The 21,844-nt window shown below is 39.4% G+C and overlaps 1 long non-coding RNA gene across 5 annotated transcripts in view; it reads left to right on the top strand.

Annotated features, from left to right (window-relative positions):
- LOC306642267 overlaps positions 1-20,192 on the top strand; it is a 44,732-nt gene extending 24,540 nt beyond the window's left edge. For 2 of the 5 annotated variants that reach the window (XR_013758453.1, XR_013758454.1), the window contains 5 exons: positions 385-469; positions 2,457-2,537; positions 3,154-3,215; positions 18,258-18,334; positions 18,536-20,192. This is a non-coding gene — a long non-coding RNA (uncharacterized lncRNA). Of the gene's footprint in view, positions 1-384; positions 470-2,456; positions 2,538-3,153; positions 4,152-18,257; positions 18,335-18,535 lie in introns of those variants that run through there. The other 3 variants (XR_013758456.1, XR_013758457.1, XR_013758455.1) reach the window with 2 other exon arrangements.
- The last annotated feature ends 1,652 nt before the right edge of the window (positions 20,193-21,844 follow it).

Consider the following 21,844-nt stretch of genomic DNA (forward strand, 5'->3'; position numbering starts at 1 on the left):
AAGTGTGCACTTCTTCCATTCAGATTTCAAACCACACTGCCTAAGAGCTGCATTACCTGCACAACCATCTCTGGACTTTTCCAGCTTTCCACTCTCTCTCACTTGCTGTTTCTTATCTTCCATGTCCAACACAAATACTGACCCTTTTTAAATCCACTGATCAGAAAAACAGAGTTTTTCACAGGGAGTCATGATGATAACAGCTTACACTGGAGAATATTCCACATAATACTATAAATAGACCCATGACCTGACCCCATTATTTATACTGACTGTAGTTTTCCTAAGAGAGCTTGTATGTGTTCTTTTACAAAAGACATATTTTTAGAATCAATACATTAAAATTGAGATACATTTTTGTATGAATATTTTTGGCTTTTTCAGTTTGAAACTACTGACCAGTCCTCACTTATTCAGCTGCAGAAATCTTGGAGTTCATTCTATTGAGCCAAATCAAGATATTGAATTGGTAAGTGATAGTGCCATGTTGGAGTGGCCAACTATCTCCCACTTCCCACAAAAAGAAAAAGAAAAAAACAGAAAGTGGAGGTGATCTCATGAAAATTAAGGGGATGTTAGTAGAGAAAAGGGACCAGGAGGGATGAAAGAAGGGAAGGGGGAAATATTGAAAAATTATATCGACCAGACTATATTATTATGTTGTGTTTTTGTATGAACAGATAACTATCCCACCATTGTGTATAACTATAATGCACCAATAAAAATTGTGGAAAAAACTCTAAACATGTTATCTAGGAGTGCCTAGTTTTCTAGAATTTTGAATTTTCTTATAAGTCTTGGTTAGAATTACCTTTAAAATGAAGAAACAGTGTCAAAATTATATATTACTTGCTAATACAGATTTCAAAGTATTGATGTTAAGTAAACTTGAAAAATATAAAGGATAAAAAAGGGTAAAAAGTTATTTCTAATTGAATCATCAAAAGTGACCACTCAGGATCTGTGTTTGCTTTTTGCTACTGTGACAAAATGCCTGAGATAAATAACTTAATTAGAAGGAAGATTTATTTGGCACATGGGTTCAGAGTTTTAGTCCATGGTCACTTTGCTCCCTTGTTTTGGCCTGTGGTGGGGCAGCACATGATGGTATGGTACATGTGAGCAGGAAAGAAAGAGAGCAAGCAAGAGAAAGGGGCTGGGTACAAAATACAGCCTTTGAAGGCAGGCCCCAATGACCTCCTTTCTCCAGTAAGGTCCTACCTTTTAAAGTTTCCACCATCTCTCAATAGCTCATTAAGTTGTGAATTCATCAATGGATTAACCTCATGATCCAATCACCTCCCCAAAGTCTCACCTCTGAACATTGTTGCTTTAGGGACCAAGCCTTCAACATAATGACCTTTGGGGGGACATTTCAGATCCAAACCATAACAAGATACTTGCTGTATTCCCTCCCAACCTTTTTCTTTTATGATTGCTTTTTTACTTAATGTTATGTTGTAAATATTCTTACATCAGTATAAACTCTTAAAATAGCCATATAATAGTCTATTTCTACTTGACCAATGATTTATTAATAATTCTCCTATTGTTGGATGCTTAGGTTGTATCCAGTTTTTTACTACTATAAATTAAGCAGAGATGAATGTCATTCATGCATTTTCCCTATATTTAAATTATTTCACTGATGGGCCCTTATCTTACACATAAAAATAACTCATAATGGATTAAAGACTTACTTGAAGATCTGAAACCATAAAATTCCTTGAAGCAAACACTGGGGGACAAACCCCATAACATTGGTCTTGGTAATAGTTTCTTAGACATGATACTAAAAAGCACAGGCAAAAAAATCACCAGTCAACAGTTTTCCATTCTTCAGGGCCCAACCAGAACTTTCCCTGTCATACCTTCTTCTGACCTTACCCATCAAAATTGATTATCCTCTCCTTCCAAACCTCCAGATACTTTTCAAATAATAAACTATTGTATCATTCTGAAAAACAAAAGCAAGAAAATGACCAAAAATAGAGTAACCTAAAGTCTTCTGCAAAGCTAAACAATCAACATGCAAAGGTAACTTATGGATTGGAAGGAAATGTTTGCAAATCATGTACTTAACAAAGGGTTAATAGCCAAAACATATAAGGAATTCCTGAAACGCCACAGCAATAAAATAAAATCCCAAATAACCCAATTAAAAATTGAGCAAAGGAACTGAAGAGATTTCTCCAAAAAAGATATACACATGGGCAACGAGTATATGAAAAGGCACTCAACATCACTAATTATTAGGGAAATGGAAGAGAAATCATGAGATATCAACTCACTCCTATTAGAATGGCAGTTTTCAAAAACCAGAAACAATATCACTATTTTTTTTTTTTTTTGTCAGTATTGGGGATTTAACCCAGGACCTTGCACGTCATTCTACCACTGAGCCATAACCCCAACCCCTTAAACCTTAAAAAAATATATTTTTTTTAAATTTTGAGACAGGATCTTGGTAAGTTGCCACCTCTGGCCTTGAACTTGTAATCCTCCTGCCTCAGCCTCCTGAGTAACTTGGATTATAGGTGAGTGTCACACAATCCTACTTCTGACTATATATTCAAAGGGATTGAAATCAGGATCTCAAAGTCATCTGAATTCCCATGTGAATTGCAGCATTATTCACAACAAGACATGAAATCAAACTAAATACATATTGACAGATTAACAGATAAGTAAAATATGGTATACATACATTAGAATATTACTCAGTCTTTGAAAAGAAGGAAATCTAACCATTTGCAGTAACATGGATGAACCTGGAGAACATTATGCTAAGTGAAATAAGCCAGACACAGAAGGACAAAGTGGTACCACTTATATGAGAAATCTAAAAGAAACCCATAAGAGCATAGAACAGAATGGGGTTGGCCAAGGGCTAGGGTTAAGGGGAATAGGGCGGTATTAATCAAAGGGTGCAAAGTTTCAGGTGTACTGGTTGGTGGAAATGTAAATACAAGATGAATAAGTCCCGTAGATCTATTGCACAATACAGTGCCTGTAGTTAACAATGTATGCTTAAGAACTTGCTAAGTGGGTATATCTTATGTTAAGTGATCTGTCTCTGTCTCTGTCTCTGTCTCTCTCTCTCTAACACACACACACACACACACACACACACACACACACAATGACAAAGAGGTGGGAGGAAACTGGGAGGTGATGACATGTTTATGGGAATGATCGTGGTGGTGGTTTCACAGGTGTGTACTTCTCTCCAAACATACCAAGTTACATATATTGAATATGCACAGCTTTTGTGTGTAAATCATGCTTTAGTAAAATAGTTACAAATAACTTAATTGGGATGAAGTGTCCTGTACAAAAATATTATATCAAAAACTTTTGATATGAATTTCCACATTGCTTTCCAAAAGAATTATGCTAGCTTGCAATCCTAGGAGAAAAGAATTGGTCTTACCACACCCTCAAATTTATGCTCAGTTATATCTGCATTGCTCATCTATGAGGAATATAACTAGAAGGCACTCTTGAGTTCTCACGACTCTCTGAAAGTAGGCTTGTTGCAAAAGAATTTACCTTATCCTATTTCATGTTCCAGCAGCTTAACTTTACAGAAGTGGGTAGCTCCACAACACATTTCCAAATAAACTTACCAAAATTTCTTGAGCAGCTACTATGTGCAAAGAACTGTACCTGATGGTATAGAAAATAAAATCCTTGCCCTCAAAGTACCTGTTCACCAGGAGGAGAGGGAATATATACCTGCCCTCTTTTGTACTCACTTCTTGCTCTTTAGTATATTTACACAGGTGATACAAAAGCAGAAAGTATTAAGAGACATCAAAGAGATACAGAAAGTTTAATGTTTACTCAGAAGGAAACATTTGATGAGATGGGAATTTCAAATATAAATAAATTGTTTCATGTCTTATCTCTAGCAATAAAATGCTAGAGATACAGCTTTGGGACTGTAAGAACCCTGCATAGGCCGGGCATGGAGGTGCACACCTATAATTCCAACAGCAGGGGAGGCTGAGGCAGGAGGATTGCTAATTCAAGGCCAACTTCAGCCACTTAGTGAGGCCCTGAGCAACTTAGCAAGACCCTTTCTCAAAAAAAAAAAAAAAAAAATTAAAAGGGTTGGAGATGTGGCTCTATGGTTGAGTGCCCCTGGGTTCAATCCCTGGTACAAAAAAAAAAAAAAAAAAAAAAAAAAAAAAGCCCTTTATAGAAGACTCTGGCAGAAATAGGACTTCCTTTAGAAATTTTGGGTTTCTTTAAAACATGTGTATGATGGAATGAAGAAATCCTGCAATTATGTTCAGCATAACTGTGCTAGCATAGATGCTTTCCCTAGTGTTTCAAGGAGAATTGATAAATATCAGTACTCTCCTTTGCAAATACTGTTGATACCTGTACATATTATGGTCCTTCCTTTCCCTAAATTTAATAGAGATGAAATTGATTCTTGAGGTGGAGTCAAACAAAAGGAAAGGCTGAGACCTTAGCCCACTGGAAAAACAAAAGATGTTCTGGCACAAGTTGCCCTTTTTACTTTCTTTTCTGCAGGTTCCTTGCTTAATATGCTAATTGCTGGCTATTTGTAGCTATTTAAATGTACTTTTAAAGTGATGAAAATTAAGTAAAGTTTAAAATTTAGTTCCTTAATCATACTAATCATGTTTCAAGCCTCAATAATGTGTGGTTGGTGGCTACTACCTAGGGCACATATAGAACATTCCATTCTTGCGAAAAGATCTGTCAGATGGTGCTGATCTAGTATTAGTCATTTAAGCTTGCAAAAGTGTTAGGTAGTTACACAGGCCCATGAAAATTGTGCACTTGGCCAGAATTTAGAAATTTCATGATTGATATAATGCCCACATTCTAGGGAGAAGGGCAGAGAAAGTGTTTTCTAGGGTATAGTTAGCACGGTCTTCAAACATGTACTATTTGCAGAGCGCTTTCTCTGCAAAAAGTGACCTGGAATAAAGACAAAGAAAAGCGGAATCCTGAACATTAAGATGGCTAAGTCTGTGGAGGGTTTTTAGTTATGTACCTGAGTAGTCTCGGTTTGCACCTGTTTTCTCAGCATAATTATGAAGAGGTCTCCCTTTTATTGTCACAGTGCCTCAGTTTGGATGGTAAATTATATGTTCACTAATGGATATGGAGGCTAAGAAATTCCCAAATAATGAGGCCTGAGAAAAGAAGTAAAAATGAAGGCCAAGCACTGACAGCTTTCATCTCCTAGGACAAATGTTTTCCAGGTGTCAGCCAGCTGCAGACAGGGAGGAGGTGTTTTATCATCCTTAAAGGAAACCATCTCTGGAAGGCGTTCATCTCTTCCAAAGTAAATTGTCTTCAGACACAGTCTGCTGACCTTGACCCAAAAGTCTCACATTCCTGACTGTCCAAGCAAACTGATATATGTTCACTAGACCACTCCTCAAAATAACCTATATAAACCCAGTTCCTTTCTTTGTTCAGTGGCTTATTTTCCACCAGGAGAGTGGGTCCACGGGTACCATTTCATCCCCCTGAATAAAGAGCTGAGATTATGTGTGAGGTTTGCGTCCTGCCTGATCTTTTTGTGATAACAGTTACCCTATTTATAGTCTCATTTCTTCCTTCCTCATTGAAATTTTGTAGATGAGCAAAGCAAAAGTCTTCTAAACGCTGATTTCCTCAAGCTAACTTTGCCCAAGTCAACATGAGGATGTATGTGTTCACAGACTGTGAAATTGCTCCCCAAATATAGAGACCCAACTTACTGTGGCAAAGTCCCAGGAATCCCTCTTGGGCTTCTGTTTTTTTCTGTTACGAATGAACAATCAGAGGTAATTGTCGAATTAGAACCTAGAAATAAATATATGAATGATGTAGGGAAACAAAGTACATCAATTGCTCTTATATATTTATTTTCTGCACCAAAAGGTTTCCAAGGAAAAGAGAGGCTTGATATTGAAAGAAATGCAGAGATAGAAACATTTACTGGGAAGAAAGCTAATGTGGGAGGCAGAATACATGAGCCCCTTGCTAGCTTAGCCATATATATGAATTTGGGTTTCCCATTTTTATTGTCTTATCTCTGTCGATTTCAGTCTTCTAGAGGGAATAATATGATATAAATTGAAAGCATTCTTCACATGAACCAGTTTGAACCTCTGAACTTCTTCTGGCTCCTTCATTTTACCAGGGTGTCTCTTACGTCCTGGCTTCTGCGCATGCATGTCCTTCATTCTTTAGGTCTCAGCACGTCTCGTCCTCATGCAGGTCTTCTTTGATTCCTTGAATCAGGTCAGGTGATACTATGGTCTGCATAGCTCCTGATCAAAACACTGAGCTGTAATTTCCTATTAATTTGTTCATACAACCTCTGAGGCTTTAAGCACTAAGAGAATAAAAGTCATGTTGTTTCATTTGCTTTATATCACCAGTCCTTACATCAGTTGATGCTCATTTATGTTTGTGGGATAAATGAAGGAACAAGGCTGTTAGCAAATCTTTGTGCCCAAGGATCCAGAGCTAAGTAAGATCTGTCTCCTATTCTGGACAAGCACATGATTAAGGCCAATCCAATAAGTTCCATGAAAGAGGTACACAAGTTTCTGTTGGGATTCAGAGGAAAATAACAGCACCTGAAAGATAAGAAAAGTCTTCTTAAAAGAGGGAGCATTTGAGATAGGTCTTAAAGGAAGGTTGGAACTTCAGTGGGCAGAGATCATTAATTTACAGTTACCATTCAATTTATGGTCAACCTAGCATGTATAGGAAGAGATTGTTTTCGGCACTAAGCTGGTAAGAAGACAAATAAAACATGATACCTACCTTGAAAAATGCCAGTGATTTAATTAGGAAGTATGTAGATATACTAAAAGCCAAATGTATTCCATGCTAAAGTTAACAGTGTGAACAGAGTCAGTGGAGGGAAGGTGGGGTATAGGACTAGAGAGAGAAAAGGGATCATTTCTGACCGAGTGTCTTTTCCACTGGGGTGAACCTTAGAGTAAAGCCTTGTAGCTGTAGATTTTAATGAACTTCTTGAAACTGGCCTTTGTTTCCTTTCACTGCTTAGCAACCCTCAACCTGGCTCATGAGATGGTCACCTCTGGGAACAATTGTTTTAAAGGACAAACTTTCAATCCCCCATTAACACAGACCATACCTGTAAAACTTTCGTCCAGGCGATTGCTTATTTGGGCAAAGCCCTTGGTTTTGTTAAGAGCATTTCAGTCAAATTTTACCCCTATGCTTCTTGTACCCTTATGAGGTTACTTATGAATACTTAACTTCAGTAATTCCCAGGGATATTTTGAGCTGGTTTCTTCCAAAGGGAGCTACGAATGGTTAGAATGTACTTTAAGTGAGGCCTATTTATTCCCCTTTCCCTCTTGGACTTCCACTTTGGGAATTATAGGCTGTGCTGCTTTGCAGAGTCCCAGGTGTATATGCCAAATGGCGTACCTACCCCAGCTGGCTGCTCCAGCCCTTGGGATCCTCAGAGGTTGCTCAGCAGCAGCCTGAGTAGAAGATTTAAGGGAGATAGAAGCAGAGGTTTTTTTTTTTGTTTTTTTTTTTTTTGGTCATCAATTAACCTGAATTTGATATTTTGAACTCTTGCAATGGACTCAGAATGTTCCATATGTGTGTTTGAGTGTCCAGGGGGAGTGAAGCATCAATTTCAAGTGTGACTACTGACATCACAAATTTGATGATTCCTTTAATCTTCAGCATCATCACATTTAGTTAATGACCTCTACTATAGGCCACTGGAAGGTATAATACCAGTATTAACCAGCAGTTTCTTAAAAAAAAAAAAAAAAACTTTAGATATATCAAGACCCATAAACTGTTCCATGGTTTAAAGAAATTTATCTGCATGGGCATGGTGGCACATATCTGCAATCCCAGCAACTGGGGAGACTGAGGCAGAAGGATCGTAAGTTTGAGGACAATCTTAGACCTTAGAGAGACCTTGTCTTAAAATAGAATATGGCTTGGTGTTAGAGCACCCCAATACTGAACAACAACAAAAAAGAATTTTCCCCCAAAATGGTCTTGGATGGGAAAATTGGTACTGAACATATTTTTCAGTACCAACTTGTTAAATTATAAATAATCTGTTGCTCTAGGACAGAGCAATGTAATGTAATGCTGAGACCATTTCTAAATGCCCCAGTCCATCCAGTCCTTATCAATGGGCATAATACAATTCACAAACACCAGTTGATAGCCATTCATCTGTGCTATCAGCATAAAACAACTTTGGAATCTTTCCCCATCCTGCAATGAAGTGGCTGCTTGCACATTAATTTTGTGAAAAGTCTAGAAGCATTATTAGTTAAGAGCCAGAAGGCAACTACATACACTAAAGATATCAAAACATCCCCTTTATTAAGTACAGCAGATGCCTAGTCAAAATATAGACATTTCAGAGGAGAAATACCATCCTTCTTCCATCTCTGGTGTCCTTGAATATCACCAGCCCACCCAAAGACAATTATGCTGAGCATGCACTTTTTAAATTATAAACCAGATGAAAATCTGTGGGAATAAAACAACTTTCCCATAAATAAGGATCTGTGACTTTTATGGCAAATTCATGGGGGAGGTTTGTTTTTTATTTATAATCCTTTAGGACAGATATACCAAAATCCAAAAAGGATGAGTAAGAAGGAATGAGTAAGGGAATTCAAGGAGAGACACACACCCATATTATGTGTGTATAAATACTTTGGGAAGATTTATTTTGGCATCTGAACTCTTGCTGCCAGAAATGGAAAGCTGTTTACTGTTGACTCTGAGCCACAAAGAAATTACTGGCCAACCACCATATCCTTCGATTTCACTGATTCAGTTAAGGTTTTTCAGTCTAGTGGAAACTTCTTGCTGTCTGCCTGAGTAATCCCTTATCACAAATACTTATGGTGGGAAGCCCTGGGGGAGGGCAGATCCTGGCCCCAAACAGCCATGCTCTTTTGTTTATTTACTTATTTTTGTGATTTTTTAAAATTAGTTCTTTTTAATTATACACGACATTAGAATGTATTTTGACATATTACACATACATGGAGTACAACTTCCCATTCTGGTTATACATGATGTGGAGTTACATTGGTCATGTATACATATATGAACATAGGAAAGTAAAGTCCAATTCATTCAACTATCTTTCCTATTCCCATACCCCCTTTCTTCCCTTCATTCCTCTTTGTCTAATCCAAAGTACTTTTATTCTTCACTACCCACCCCTGTTATTGTGAGTTAGCATCGCATATCAGAGAGAACATTCAGCCTTTGGTTTTTTGGGAGTGGCTTATTTCACTTAGCATGATTGTCTCCAGTTCCATCCATTTACTGACAAATGCCATAATTTCATTTCTCTTTTTGGCCAAGTAATATTCCATTGTGTATATATACCACATTTCCTTTATTCATTCATCTGTTGAAGGGCACCTTGACTGGTTTCAAAATTTAGCTGTTGTGATTTGAGTTGCTATAAGCATTGATATGGCTGCATCACTGTAGTATGCTGATTTTAAGACCTTTGGGTATATGCCAAGGAGCAGGCTAAGTGGATCAAATGGTGGTTCCATTCCAAGTTTCCTGAGGAATCTCCATACCACTTTCCAGAGTGATTGCACCAATTTAGTCAGCCATGCCCTTTTAAACCAGCCATCTCACAGTAGCTTAGTTGATGCTGATAGACTGTCATCTGTGGGGTTTGCCAACAGTATTACAGAAAGGCAATGTGAGTTGCTGGTGAAGGTGGGGAGAGAGGCACAGGGTCTACCTGTTGCTTAAGGGAAAGTGCTTACAAAGTGATCCTGCTGGATGCTTATTACTCACATCTGAATAACTCAAACTCCTACATTCATTCCTTGTAACTACAGAGAGAGCAACTCGGGAAGATAAAGACAGGTACACAGCTAGGAACTGAGATAGAACTATGACCATTGCCTCTCATACATGTTCTAGGGGAAAGAGAAAGTTCATAGGCATCGTGCCAGGCAAGCTGCTGTTCTGTTTCTTTCATATTTTTTTCATTCTTTACATCTTTAGAATTCCCATTCCCTGGATCCACCACCCTTTCAAATCTTGTGGCATTGATGTGTTCCTTTTCTGCATATTTCTTTTCAACATGTGGAGAGCATTCTTTTGGCAGACTCCAGTCTGCACAGTTTCACATGGGAACAACTGAGGAATGGAGAGAAGTGTCTGGTCTTCATTCCAAGCTATGGAGAGAGACACTGCTGGGCACTGTAACAGCCTTTGACTGAGCTGGATGCATAACTGGATGAAGCTGAGCTAGGAGAGCTTCAGCTGGATCCAATCACATTCCCAGAGTTGTGGATTTTTGCTTTGTTCTAAACAACCCTCAGAACACAAAAACATAGTTTTTCCTCCGAAATGAACATTCATAGAACTCGGTAAAAGTAAGGTAATCATATCAGTTATGATTAACGTTCTTCCAAACCAGAACGTCCAAGCAAACCAGATAATACAGTGAAGTTACATAAATTATGATAAAAGTTGGGATGGAAATATTGTTAAATGATATTGTTCCTGTATCATTCTGATTGCAGTCCTAAAGGTCATTCCCTTTTATAAACTGAAAATCCCATTGTCCCCCCATGGCCACAGGAGGGTCATGTGGTTTCTGTTTTGTCCATAGCTGAACTAATTGGGGGTCTCAAAAAATTGCAATATTCAAAATTCTTTGGCACACTTATTGGAAAGAGACAATTATTAAATTTAATATTCAATCCAAAATTCTACCTCCTCCACACACAGCCTTCCAGCTCAGTCCTGATCCTGAACTGGCCTGATGCATTGCACTGATTTTCAACCAAAACAGCTCTGCACATCCGCCTTGTTATTCTGCTATTGATGCCTTATCTCTCCAAACTATTTTGGGCTGTTAAAGATGGAAGCCTTGTTTTAGCTTTTCCTTTATGTCCTAGTAACAACTGCTTCAATAAGCACTCGTTAAATACTCCTTTAATTAATGAACAACTTTTCCTCCCTTCTCTTCTGTCAGTCCCATCAGACTAAACTGAGTCCCTCCACAGTTTACACTCCAGAGTCCAACTAGTCATCTGTTTTTTGTTTTGTTTTGTTTTGTTTTTGTTGTTGTTGTTTGTTTCTGGGTTTTAATCGCCACAAGGCTGACTATAGTGAGATCAAGCAGGTGTTGCCTAGGGAGAGTGGGCCAGTCATGACTTCAGCAGGAGACACTTTTGGCTCCTGCCACCCTCATTCTGCAACCTGCCAACAACCTTCAGAGGAAGTTTCCCAACTTCACATGACATTGAAAACAAAACAAACCAGATAATACAGTGAAGTTACATAAATTATGATAAAAGTTGGGATGGAAAGATTGTTAAATGATATTATTCCTATATCATTCTGATTGCAGGCCTAAAGGTCATTCCCTTTTATAAACTGAAAAAAAAAACAACCATAACCAGTTCCAGGTAGACAGGACTAGGTAAAGTTTATCCTAAGTGTCCCTCACTTCCCACCTCAATGATTTTCTTCACCATAAGTTGACCAATTATTTAATATTACTCCAGACTTCAAAAAGCCAAACAAGAACTATTTTGTTTCTAGAAACAAATACAACTTGATAAATTTCCCCATTAGGAAAAAATGTTTTCAAGATGACACAGAAAAAGAGTGATGATTAACACAAATAGATTATTAGTGGCAGAAATTCAAGCATTAGCCCAATCCAGATGCAAAATAATACTGTTTTCATTTATTTGACAGTAAGTAACTACAGACCATGAGTATTTGTGAGGCCATTTCTCATTTCTTGGAGAAATAAGATGGCAAATATTAAGGCTCAAATCACTCAGGGCTGCTTTATTTTAAAAGGGAGAAGTCATTTCACCCAGCTGTTTGGTGATCTAAGATTCTGGGATGAAAACAGCTAAAGGTCAGCAATGAATCTCTGTCCTGAGACCAGGACTTTTGACTGGAAAGGGAAAATCAGACCCCTGGTAAGAGGAAATGCCCCACTACTGAGCTTTTGTTTTGTAAAAGAATCTTTAAATGGAGCCCAACAGCTAGCCTTGCCTCTGTTGCTCCTGCCATTCACCATCTGCTTAAGGCTTGATTAATTTACCATCCTATACTGACCCCTCATTGAAATCCAAGTCCTTTAATTTTGACCAAAATGTGAACACAAACTTGTTTCTTTGTTTCCTCCCCTTAGCATCGCTAAGCCAGATCAGAACTTTCAGAAAAGTTTATCTAAACACCAAGAAAAATGAACAGAAAAATTTTACATTTAAACCATAATTTTCTGATTTTATGCATGCTGTTGTATACCTTGGCCTATTATATGCTACCTCTGTGATGGTTTTACTTCATCCTCAATGGCTGACATGAATGTACAGCCTTCTCTCTGTGTTCTTACTTCCAAAGTTCTGGCTCAGTTTCCTAAAGAAGGAGTCATCTCAACATCCTAATAATCTCAACTCCTAGACATCTTGACTACTTTAAGGTTGAGATCAGAAGAGACAGAGTTCCATGCAACCACCAGGGCCTCCTCTCCCATCCCCTACTACCACCAGTGGGACCTCCTACCATGTTCTGCCTGGAGAAACGTATTTTAGCCAGGCGATTGATGCCAAGAATGACCCTACTCTTCAGGTTCCACTAATCCCCCACAGCAGAAGATACCTCCATCCTGTAGAGGTTCAATATTATAAAATACCATAAATGATTAATTAACATAACATCTCCATGTTTATACAATGAGAGTGAGTGAGGAGTTTGAGGCAGCTCCAAATCTGTACCTGGCCCTACTAAAAACAGGATAAGCTGTCCCTTGCCCACAAATTAACATTGGGAATTACCTAACTTTTTCTTTTCCAGGAACTCATCAGTGCATTGTTGTCATTAGAGAGTTGATAAAGCAAAGAGGCTTGATGATTTTTCCACTACTGTACTTTTCATATAATGATTCCCACTGACATATTTAAGATTTCCACCTCTCAAGTTTTTCCTTTTCTCTGTTCTCTGAGATCAGGATGCCCAAACCTATATAGAACCCTGGATTTGTTTGATAATGTTAGATGAGTCCTTGCAGGGAGAAGACATGTATAGCCAGGAGAAACTGGGCTTGCAGTGGCCAGACTCAAGGTGCTAAGACAGAGGATTGAATAATTTGGTCATTATTGAGCATGAATATCTTTGTCATTCTAAATTCAGTCATTTTAATTGCATAGTAAATGTCAGGAAGCTAATAGGCTGGAAAAGGAGCCTGTTGAATTATGTCAAGAGCTTGCTCCTCCTTAAGAACCATGGTGAATGGGTATGGTTCTCTGACTGCTAAAACTGAGAAAAGCAGGATATGGTCCCCTGGCCTGTTGACCCTACAGGGAAAAGCAGGATATGGTCTTCTGATCTGTTGACCCTGCAGAGTTCATGAACATGAATTCAGACAAGAACAAAGTATTTTCTATTCAGTGAAAAAAGGGACACTTCTAGAAAACATTTGTTGCCTAGCCAAATATCTAATCAAATGGGAGGCGTGTTTATTTGGAAAAAAAAAAACTACACCTACTGGGCAAATCTATCAAATTACCACCTCCCTGCCACCCACCCCAAACTTCCAGAATCAGCAGGATTTTTTTCAGTTGCCTCTTCTCTGCCCTGGTGCTGGGCTTCGCTCCCAGACTGCTACTCAAGCCTTCAGTTCCCTTCATCCCTGCTCACTACTCCTGCTGCCTGAAGGACAAGACCCAAACCAACCAACCAAAACCAGTGCCCTGCTTTCCCTTCGTGACCAGGTGAGGGACTCCAACTCTGCTCTCCACCTAGTCTGCTGGCAGGACCACACCCTCATCAAACAGTTGGCCTTTATTCCCTCTTGTCTCACAGACAAGGCAGAAACCTGGCATCTGGATACTTCATGCCTGGCTGACTTCTTAGGGAATCCCCACCCCCTGCTCCATGGTGGAAGAGAAACTGACATCTTGTGCCTTTCAGCCCACTTTTTCCTAAAACTCCTTCCAACCCTTGAGTCCTACGTTGTCTTTTCTACAGACTGTAAATCCATGATCTTGATGACATTTATTGACATTTATAACATTTTATTGATGATATTTCCTCTCCCATCTTTTTCTCCATCCAGACTCCTGCTTTTGTTATTCATTTCATGGAATAACCTTTTTAAAGTACTCTGTGGGTGCATCTACCATGGTGACCTCTTCCATACCTTTATGCCCCAATTCCTGTTTCTCAATTTACTTGATCCTCATCTGCTCTCCTTTTCCCACCAGCCCATCTCCACTGACCCAATCTCTCAAAACCCTGAAACTCCACCTCCATGTTCCCCCTTGAGCCAGCCCCTCACTTCTTTGTACCTTTGTACCCACACTTACCATTTTCGCATAACCACTGAACCAGCTCTTGACTATCACCAGGATCTCTGATGGCTTAATCTACTCAAATTTTAAAGTTATACATTCCCTATTTAACCCTGAGTTCATGTTTTCCAGTATTCCCCTATAATCCACACATCCATTCATTCTTTAAACAGCAGTTTTGAGCACTCACTATGTACCGGGTATTGTCCTAAGAGCTAGGTTCTGGTTCAGGAAGAAAAAAAGACATGATCTCTGCCTTCCTAAAGTTTACAGTTTAATTGAGAAGACATTTTACACAAGCAATGTACAAATAAGTACAAAGTTATAAAATAACTAATTACAAATGAAGATCTATGAAGGATGCTGGGAGAGAAAAATGGGGGATCCACTTTAGATAGAGAGGGTCATGAAGTGTACTCTGAAGAAGTGGCATTTAAGCTAAGTTGTGAGGGATGGGGAGGTATTATCCATTATTTTTAAAACAATGATTATCCAAGTAATTGGAAGGTAAATGACTGTAAGTCAAGAGAAAGAAGAGGATATATACAGTCCTATGATAGGAAATAGGCAGGAGTCCTTGCAGACAGGAGAATCCATTGTGATAGAAGCAAGCTGGAAGGAGACTTTGGATGAGGTTGGAAGGTTGGAGAGGATTCTGAGACTATGAAATATAGGAGTCCATGCTATGAGGTTTAGAATTTGTTCTAGGCACAATGGAAAATTATTTGGGGTTTAAAGCAGCAGAGTAATGTGATAACATTTACATTTTAGAAAGATCTCCTGGTATGTTCTGTGTAAAATAAATTAAAGAGTAGAAGGGAGAATCACTGGGAGGCTCTTGTAGATATTATGAGTCAGAGATGATGGTGACTCAGAAAGGAGAAATGGCAGAAGAGAGCGAGAGAAGTGGAAGTATTGCAAATGTATTTTGGAAGCAGAATCAACAACATTTGAGACTAGAGTAAATTGAGAAAACAAAAGAGAAGAAGAAATCAAGACTGGTCCCCAGGATTCTCAGTTGGACTATGGGTAGTTGATGGTGCTACTTGTGAACATGGTCACTGAAGGATATGGAAAATAATATCCCCCAAGGAAGCCCCCAGGAAGAGAAGAGGAGGGAGGGGGGAAGAAGGCAAACATTGATCCTCTCCAGTGGCAATGGGTCTGGAAGGCAGGAGGCAAATACTTAGCATTGGGCCCTGGACTTTCACCCTTTCCCATTGTCGATGAGTCCTGGAAGGAGACAAGCAAGTAGTGAAACTGGGTAACAGCGGATCCCAGAGGAGGAAGATAAGCAATGAGGCCAGCCTCTGGCTTTCATCCCTTCCCAGCATCAATGAGTTTCAGATTTTCCCCACTGTTTTCCTGATTGCCCAAATCGACAAGTTCTGTTTTGGTCTCCAATGATTAATCCACTGTCATCGTAAACTATAAAACACAGACCCCTTCTGTAACTGGCAGCCATTTTCTACCCTGAAAACAGGCCCCTCCAATGCCTGACTGATTGACTGCAGCTTAATAAATGGCATGGCTTCATCCATTGAGGTCTGCTCCCACCTCCGTTATTTGTGCTTAAAGGCATGACAGGGAGAAGAGAGAATTGGTGGGTGTAGGCGGGGCATGGCAGACAGAAGGGAAAGGGTTCCTTGGGTAACATGTTAAATTTAGATGTCTATGAGATTTCCCAAGTGGAGATGCCCCATAAGCAGTTCTATCCACCATCCGCCATAGCTGCCCTGCCATTTTCCAACTGTGAATCACCTCTAGTGTCCTATCTATGTCCTCTGAACTTGGGCCCAGACTACTGTACTCCTGAGAAAAGATCCGTAATCATGACAGTCTGACTCACTCTATGTGTGGCAGAGAGAGAGCTGCTCACCCAAGGCCTGTCATCCCCTCCTTGGAAAGCAACGAGAGCTATGAAACAGCTGCTCTGAGGGCTTCACTGAAGAGTGAAGTGAGGACAGGTGAGGGGGGCTACTTCCAAGGAGAGGTGGTTAAGAAATAGTCCAACCTTCTCTATAGTCACTCTTTCCCTTTCTGGTTTTATGAAGATAAATATGGTGACTTTGAATGCCACATGCCAGAAACAGTGAAGACACAAGAACAGGAACTTGAGTGTTCAAATCGCTGCCTGGAAGAGAACTGACAGGGAACAACCATTTTAGACTTTACAAGAGAAAGAAACTCCCACTGTGTTAGGCCTTTGAAATATAAGGGCTTATTTGTTATAGCACCTACCATACTTTGACATCCAATTAATGTCTATTTCCCATTAGACTTTGGCTGCTGCTTAAATGTCTTTTGCATAAGGAGGTATAGTGTGGTATGGTTTATGTATTTTGTGGGGTCTTTGGGACATCAAGACAGACCATTTAGTCCCTTAGAGTATATGCCAATAGGGATTGATGGAAACAGAGTAAGTTTCCAGGATGCCTGTATTTAAATCCTACACAGGAAGATGACAGCTGCCCTTGATTTTGTTCAAGTTGTCTCAGGGTGGTTTAAACAAATGTTCCTCACTCAGACTCATTCTGTAGCCGGATTTGGTCCTAGATAGAAGGGGCTGGATCTTTTTGAAAAAAACAAGGCTACCTTTTAATGATTGAAAGAGAGAGGATTGCTTAGTGTTTGAATTATCTAAGCTGAATTTAAAGGATGTGACACTTTGTAAAGAAGGAAATATTCAACCTCTGGTGCTGCAGAGAACTTGGGATCTCACTGGAGGAGATTGCTAAGCAACTCTGTGGAACAGGAGCCTCCAACAGGATCAACTGTGGCTGCTGTGGCCAGGGCAGCTGTGTAGTAGAGGCCACCCAGGAGGGACACCAGAGGCAGCACTATCAGGCGGTGGTCAGTGTCTTAAATAGGAAAGCAGAGCCAAAGAAAACAACAGCAGGGAAGTCGCCCTTAGCCCCAGGGGTCTCACTCATCTCCTCTGTCCTGAATGCTGAATCATAGAGTCCCTTATACGAGAGGGTCAGAACCTCAGAAAAAGGGAGGAGGTTGGTTTCCAAGATAAAGCAGGTTTCATGGAGACAGAGCCCAGGCAACAGCAATAAAATATTTGACCATCCGCTGCCCCCTCTCCGCCACCCCAGGACTGTAATATATATCCCTGTTTTTTTTTTTTTTTTTTTTTTTTTCTTTTTTCCCCCTGTAGTTCATGTTTTTCTTAAGACAAAAGGTTGCTGTGTTTTTCTGGAATCATCTGTTGATCTCCTAAGATCCTTCCCACAGCAGCCATGTCATGACCGCCCCCAGTCAAGCTTGAGTCATCTCACCTGACAGGCAGGTGCCCTTGATCTTCCTGGGTTATTTCTGTCAAGCTCCAGGGCTTCACTCTTAGCTCACAGAATGCCACCTCTCTTACTTCCTTTCTTTGGCTTCCTAGTTCCTGCATTATAATCTTCTATCCACTCCTTTTCCTTGACTTTAAAACATTCCGCACCCTAAAGCGGTTGTGCTGGTCCCTAACCCTAACTCCTGTATCATCCTATTTTTCTTCTTCCTTTAAAACTCTTTTTTAAGTGCTGCCTCTGTTTCTCTATATAGGTCTAGAACTGACCTGTCAATCCACTCCCCGATGAGGTGTGTATTCTCCTGATAAGGAGGCATTTTCAGGAAGGGTTGAAATCCTTCTTTTTGAAATCCCTTTTCCCATCCCTCCACCTGTAATTCACAGAGTAGTGTCATTAGTCCCCATAAGTTAGTTACTGAGTTGGTTTCTAATTTGTATTTGTTTTAATAAAATCTAGTTATTAGTCTCATCAATCCTTTCCTTTCTTTCTCTTTCGTTTTTTCTTTCTTGTTCCCCCACTGGGATTGAACCCAGGGCTGCTCTTATCACTGAGGACCATTCCCAGCCCTTTTTATTTTTTTTTTATTTTGATACAGGGTCTTGCTGAATTGCCCAAGTTGGCCTCCAACCTGTGATCCTTCTGCCTCAGACTCCTGACTAGCTGGGCTTACAGGTGTGTGTGCCATGTACCTGGCTTCATCAATTATTTTATACAAATGTTATAGTAATTTTGTAAGTCATTTCCTTTTTCCTGTCTTATCTCAAAGAATGCATCAGAAAGGCAGGACCTAGAAAAAAAATCTTTCTAAATTGTATGTATGATTCTACTGTTTCCTCCCTTTTAAGTTGTTTAATGACTTCCTGTAACCTATAGGGCAAATTCCAAACCTCTCACACATGTGGACAGTCTTTCTGACGGCATCTGTTCAAGTCTGTCCTCTGAACGCCACTCCCTGTCCCAGTCTCTCACTGAACGCAGCCTCACTGCCTACATAGCTATAGACGGACGACACGCACTTTCTTGTCTTGTCCCTCTGCACTTGTTGCCTCCTCTTGGGAAACCTAACCCTGCCCACCCACTTCCAGAGTCATGGACATATCTCTACATATCCAGAAGTGCATCCGGGAAGGCAATTTATCACTTTATAGGGTGTATGAGTTTTTTCTACTGTGTGAGTCATGCTCCAACAAACATCCAAATATAACAACAAATCCAACGGTGGCAGACTGACACACATCTGGAACTGGTCAGCTGCTGTACCTCCTTTCTCCTGCATCAGGCATGAGATCTGGCTGGAGTAGCGATTACATCTGTCATAGAGCCATCTGGTCTCTGAGGATCCTGGTCCAAAATGAGATATATGGGGGATTAAATAATTGGTGCCACCTTAAGTTGTTATATGAATTGTGGTTCAATACTTATTTAGTAAAATGGAGAGGATTTAACTTCCAGTAACAGAAATGTGTGTTAAAATCATGTTACAGTTTCTAAGATTAGTATCACTTGCCTTCTCACCATCATCATCATAGCTAATAGTATTTACAGCGTGTCGCACACTGTGGTATGTTATCCTCTTGATCCAAACACTGTTTATAGCTCTACTCTTACCATATTATTTAGTTACACCCTCACAAACTCCTGCCATTTCCAATTGCTTTAAAAAAAATGGTTTTTGTAGTTGCAGGTGGACAGCATGGCTTTGTTTATTTGTTTATTTTTATGTGGTGCTAAGGATCACACCCAGTGCCTCCCATGTGCCAGGCAAACGCTCTGCCTGCCACTGAGCTACAGCCCCAGTCCTCCAATCACTCTTAACCTGCTATACTTTCTCTTCTTTTTAAAGCACCTTCTAATGTAGTATATCATTTACTTTTTATTTTGCTTGCTGTCCATTACCTGTCTTTTCTTTCCAGGATATAAATTCTATAAGGAAACAAACTTATGTCTTTTTTTTTTCACACCTCACTATAAAAACCTAATAGATAGTAAATATTTGTTTCCTGACTAGCCACAACCTTATGAACTAGGTAATATTTAAAAAATCCTCATTTTATGAATAAGGGGATGAAGATACAAAGAGGTTAGGATACACAGCATGTGGGTGGAGAACCCAGAATTTGAGTTAACAACACATCACAGATTCTGCATGTGGAACATTACATCGAATGTACTGTGATGATATATTTGGAATTATCTTTTATTGTATTTTCGCCAGTCATGTTCGTAAAGGGTAGTGGTCACTTTTATGGGTGTAGTTATCAAATATTGTTTGAAAAACATTTTGAAGATCTTTTATTTCTGGCTTTCATGTTCCAAAAAATGTTTCCTTCTATAGTGTTCATGTTCTCTCTTTAGATTTTATTAGATTTATTTAGTTTTTATTGGTTTTATTTTCCAAACCAGGGAACATCTTTGTAAGTATATTCAGGATGTTTAAATAATACTTATCACTTGTCCCTTGCAACAGTGTTACATTATGTTTGTATGGTTTCAGAATTCTCACTGCCAAATAAAAGGGTTTGTCAGTCAGTTGGTGTCCCTGAATCACATCACCCAGAAATCATAGAGACAAAGGGTGGTGGATTAATTTCTTTTTTAAAAAATTATATCCTTCATTTTTATTTATTTATTTATTTTATTTTGACAGACTGCATTTTGACTCACTGTACACAAATGGGGTACAACTTTTCATTACTATGGTTGTACATGATGTAGGTTCATACCATTCATGTAATCATACATGTACACAGGGTAATGATGTCTGTCTCATTCCACCATCTTTCATACCCCTGCCCCCTCCCTGCTCTCATTTCCCTCTATGTAATCTAAAGTTCCTCCACTTTTCTCTTACCCGCCACCCCCCAAACCCCATTATGTATCATCATCCATTGATCAGGAAAAATATTTAGTCTTTGGTTTTTTGGGATTGGCTTATTTCACTTAGCATGATATTCTCCAATTCCATTCGTTTATCTGCAAATGCCATATTATTATTCTTTATGACTGAATAATATTCCATTGTATACATATACCACAGTTTCTTTATCCATTCATCTGTTGAAGGACAATCTAGCTATTGTGAATTGAGCTGTTATAAACTATAGATGATGATGTATCCTGAGCACTTTTTCTTATGCTTTTTAAATACCAGCTAGTGTTTATTATTTTGAATTTTTTAGAGAATGAGGGTGATCTGCTTGGACCTTCCCTTTTAGGATTGAGAGCAATGGTACATGCCTGTGGGCCGGTGTGTGGAGGGACAGGAAATCCAGCACTGTGTCTATGCCAGTAGAGCTCACACTCTGCTGGTGGAGGCTGAGGTTGGAGACGCACAAATGGGTAGAGAAATAAATACATATAAATCATAAGAGCTATGAAGGGAAAAACAAGATGTTATAGTAAAATAATGGGAGGGTTTACTTTACATTTTTCCTGTCTAAGGCATTCATCATGACTTTTTGCCAATAATTGTAATTAAAAAATATTGCATTACAATATTATCTTCATTACTGAGTTGTGGATTTCCCCCTATTAAGTTTTATGCTCAAGGTGAGAGTCTTGCTTGCCGTACTCTGACTTCAGCTTGTGGGTCAGGGTGTTACAAGAACAGATGCAGAGTGGACTCCGTGGGCTTCCCAGGGCTGCAATCTGCCTATGTAGGAAGAGAAGAGTCAGTGAGCTTTCTGATGGTTCCTCCCCTTCAGGTTCTCGGTGGATAAACGAATGTGCTTTATATTATTCTCTGACCTTTTGGTAAATATTCTGGTGGTCTTCCAGAGAGTTCTGTCAGGTTTTATAAGAAGCTGTGGTTTGGGTGAAAATAGTTCTGTATATAAAATGCATGTGTTCTGCAGGCGAGGATAAAGATGATGTAGAGAAAACACTGTGCTGGAAAGCGGGCCCTAATTGTTGTGGCCTGCACAGTGGGCAGCAGTGAGGAATTATTCCAGAGTTAATTTGATTCATTTTGTGTGACTGTTTGGTGGACAAATATGGAGAGCAGTGAAGAGGGTGTTAAAGGGGATCTTTGTGTTTTACATTACACATTTGAGTAAGAACCTTTCTGTGCCTGACTTGTTTCACTGAATGTAATGTTCTCCAGGTTCACCTGTGTTGTTGAAAATGGCTAGATCTCTTTTTCAATACCAAATAGTATTCCATTATCGATATATCATGCATTCT

Source organism: Sciurus vulgaris (assembly GCF_902686455.1).
Source record: "Sciurus vulgaris genome assembly, chromosome: 12".
Classification (NCBI taxonomy): domain Eukaryota; kingdom Metazoa; phylum Chordata; class Mammalia; order Rodentia; family Sciuridae; genus Sciurus; species Sciurus vulgaris.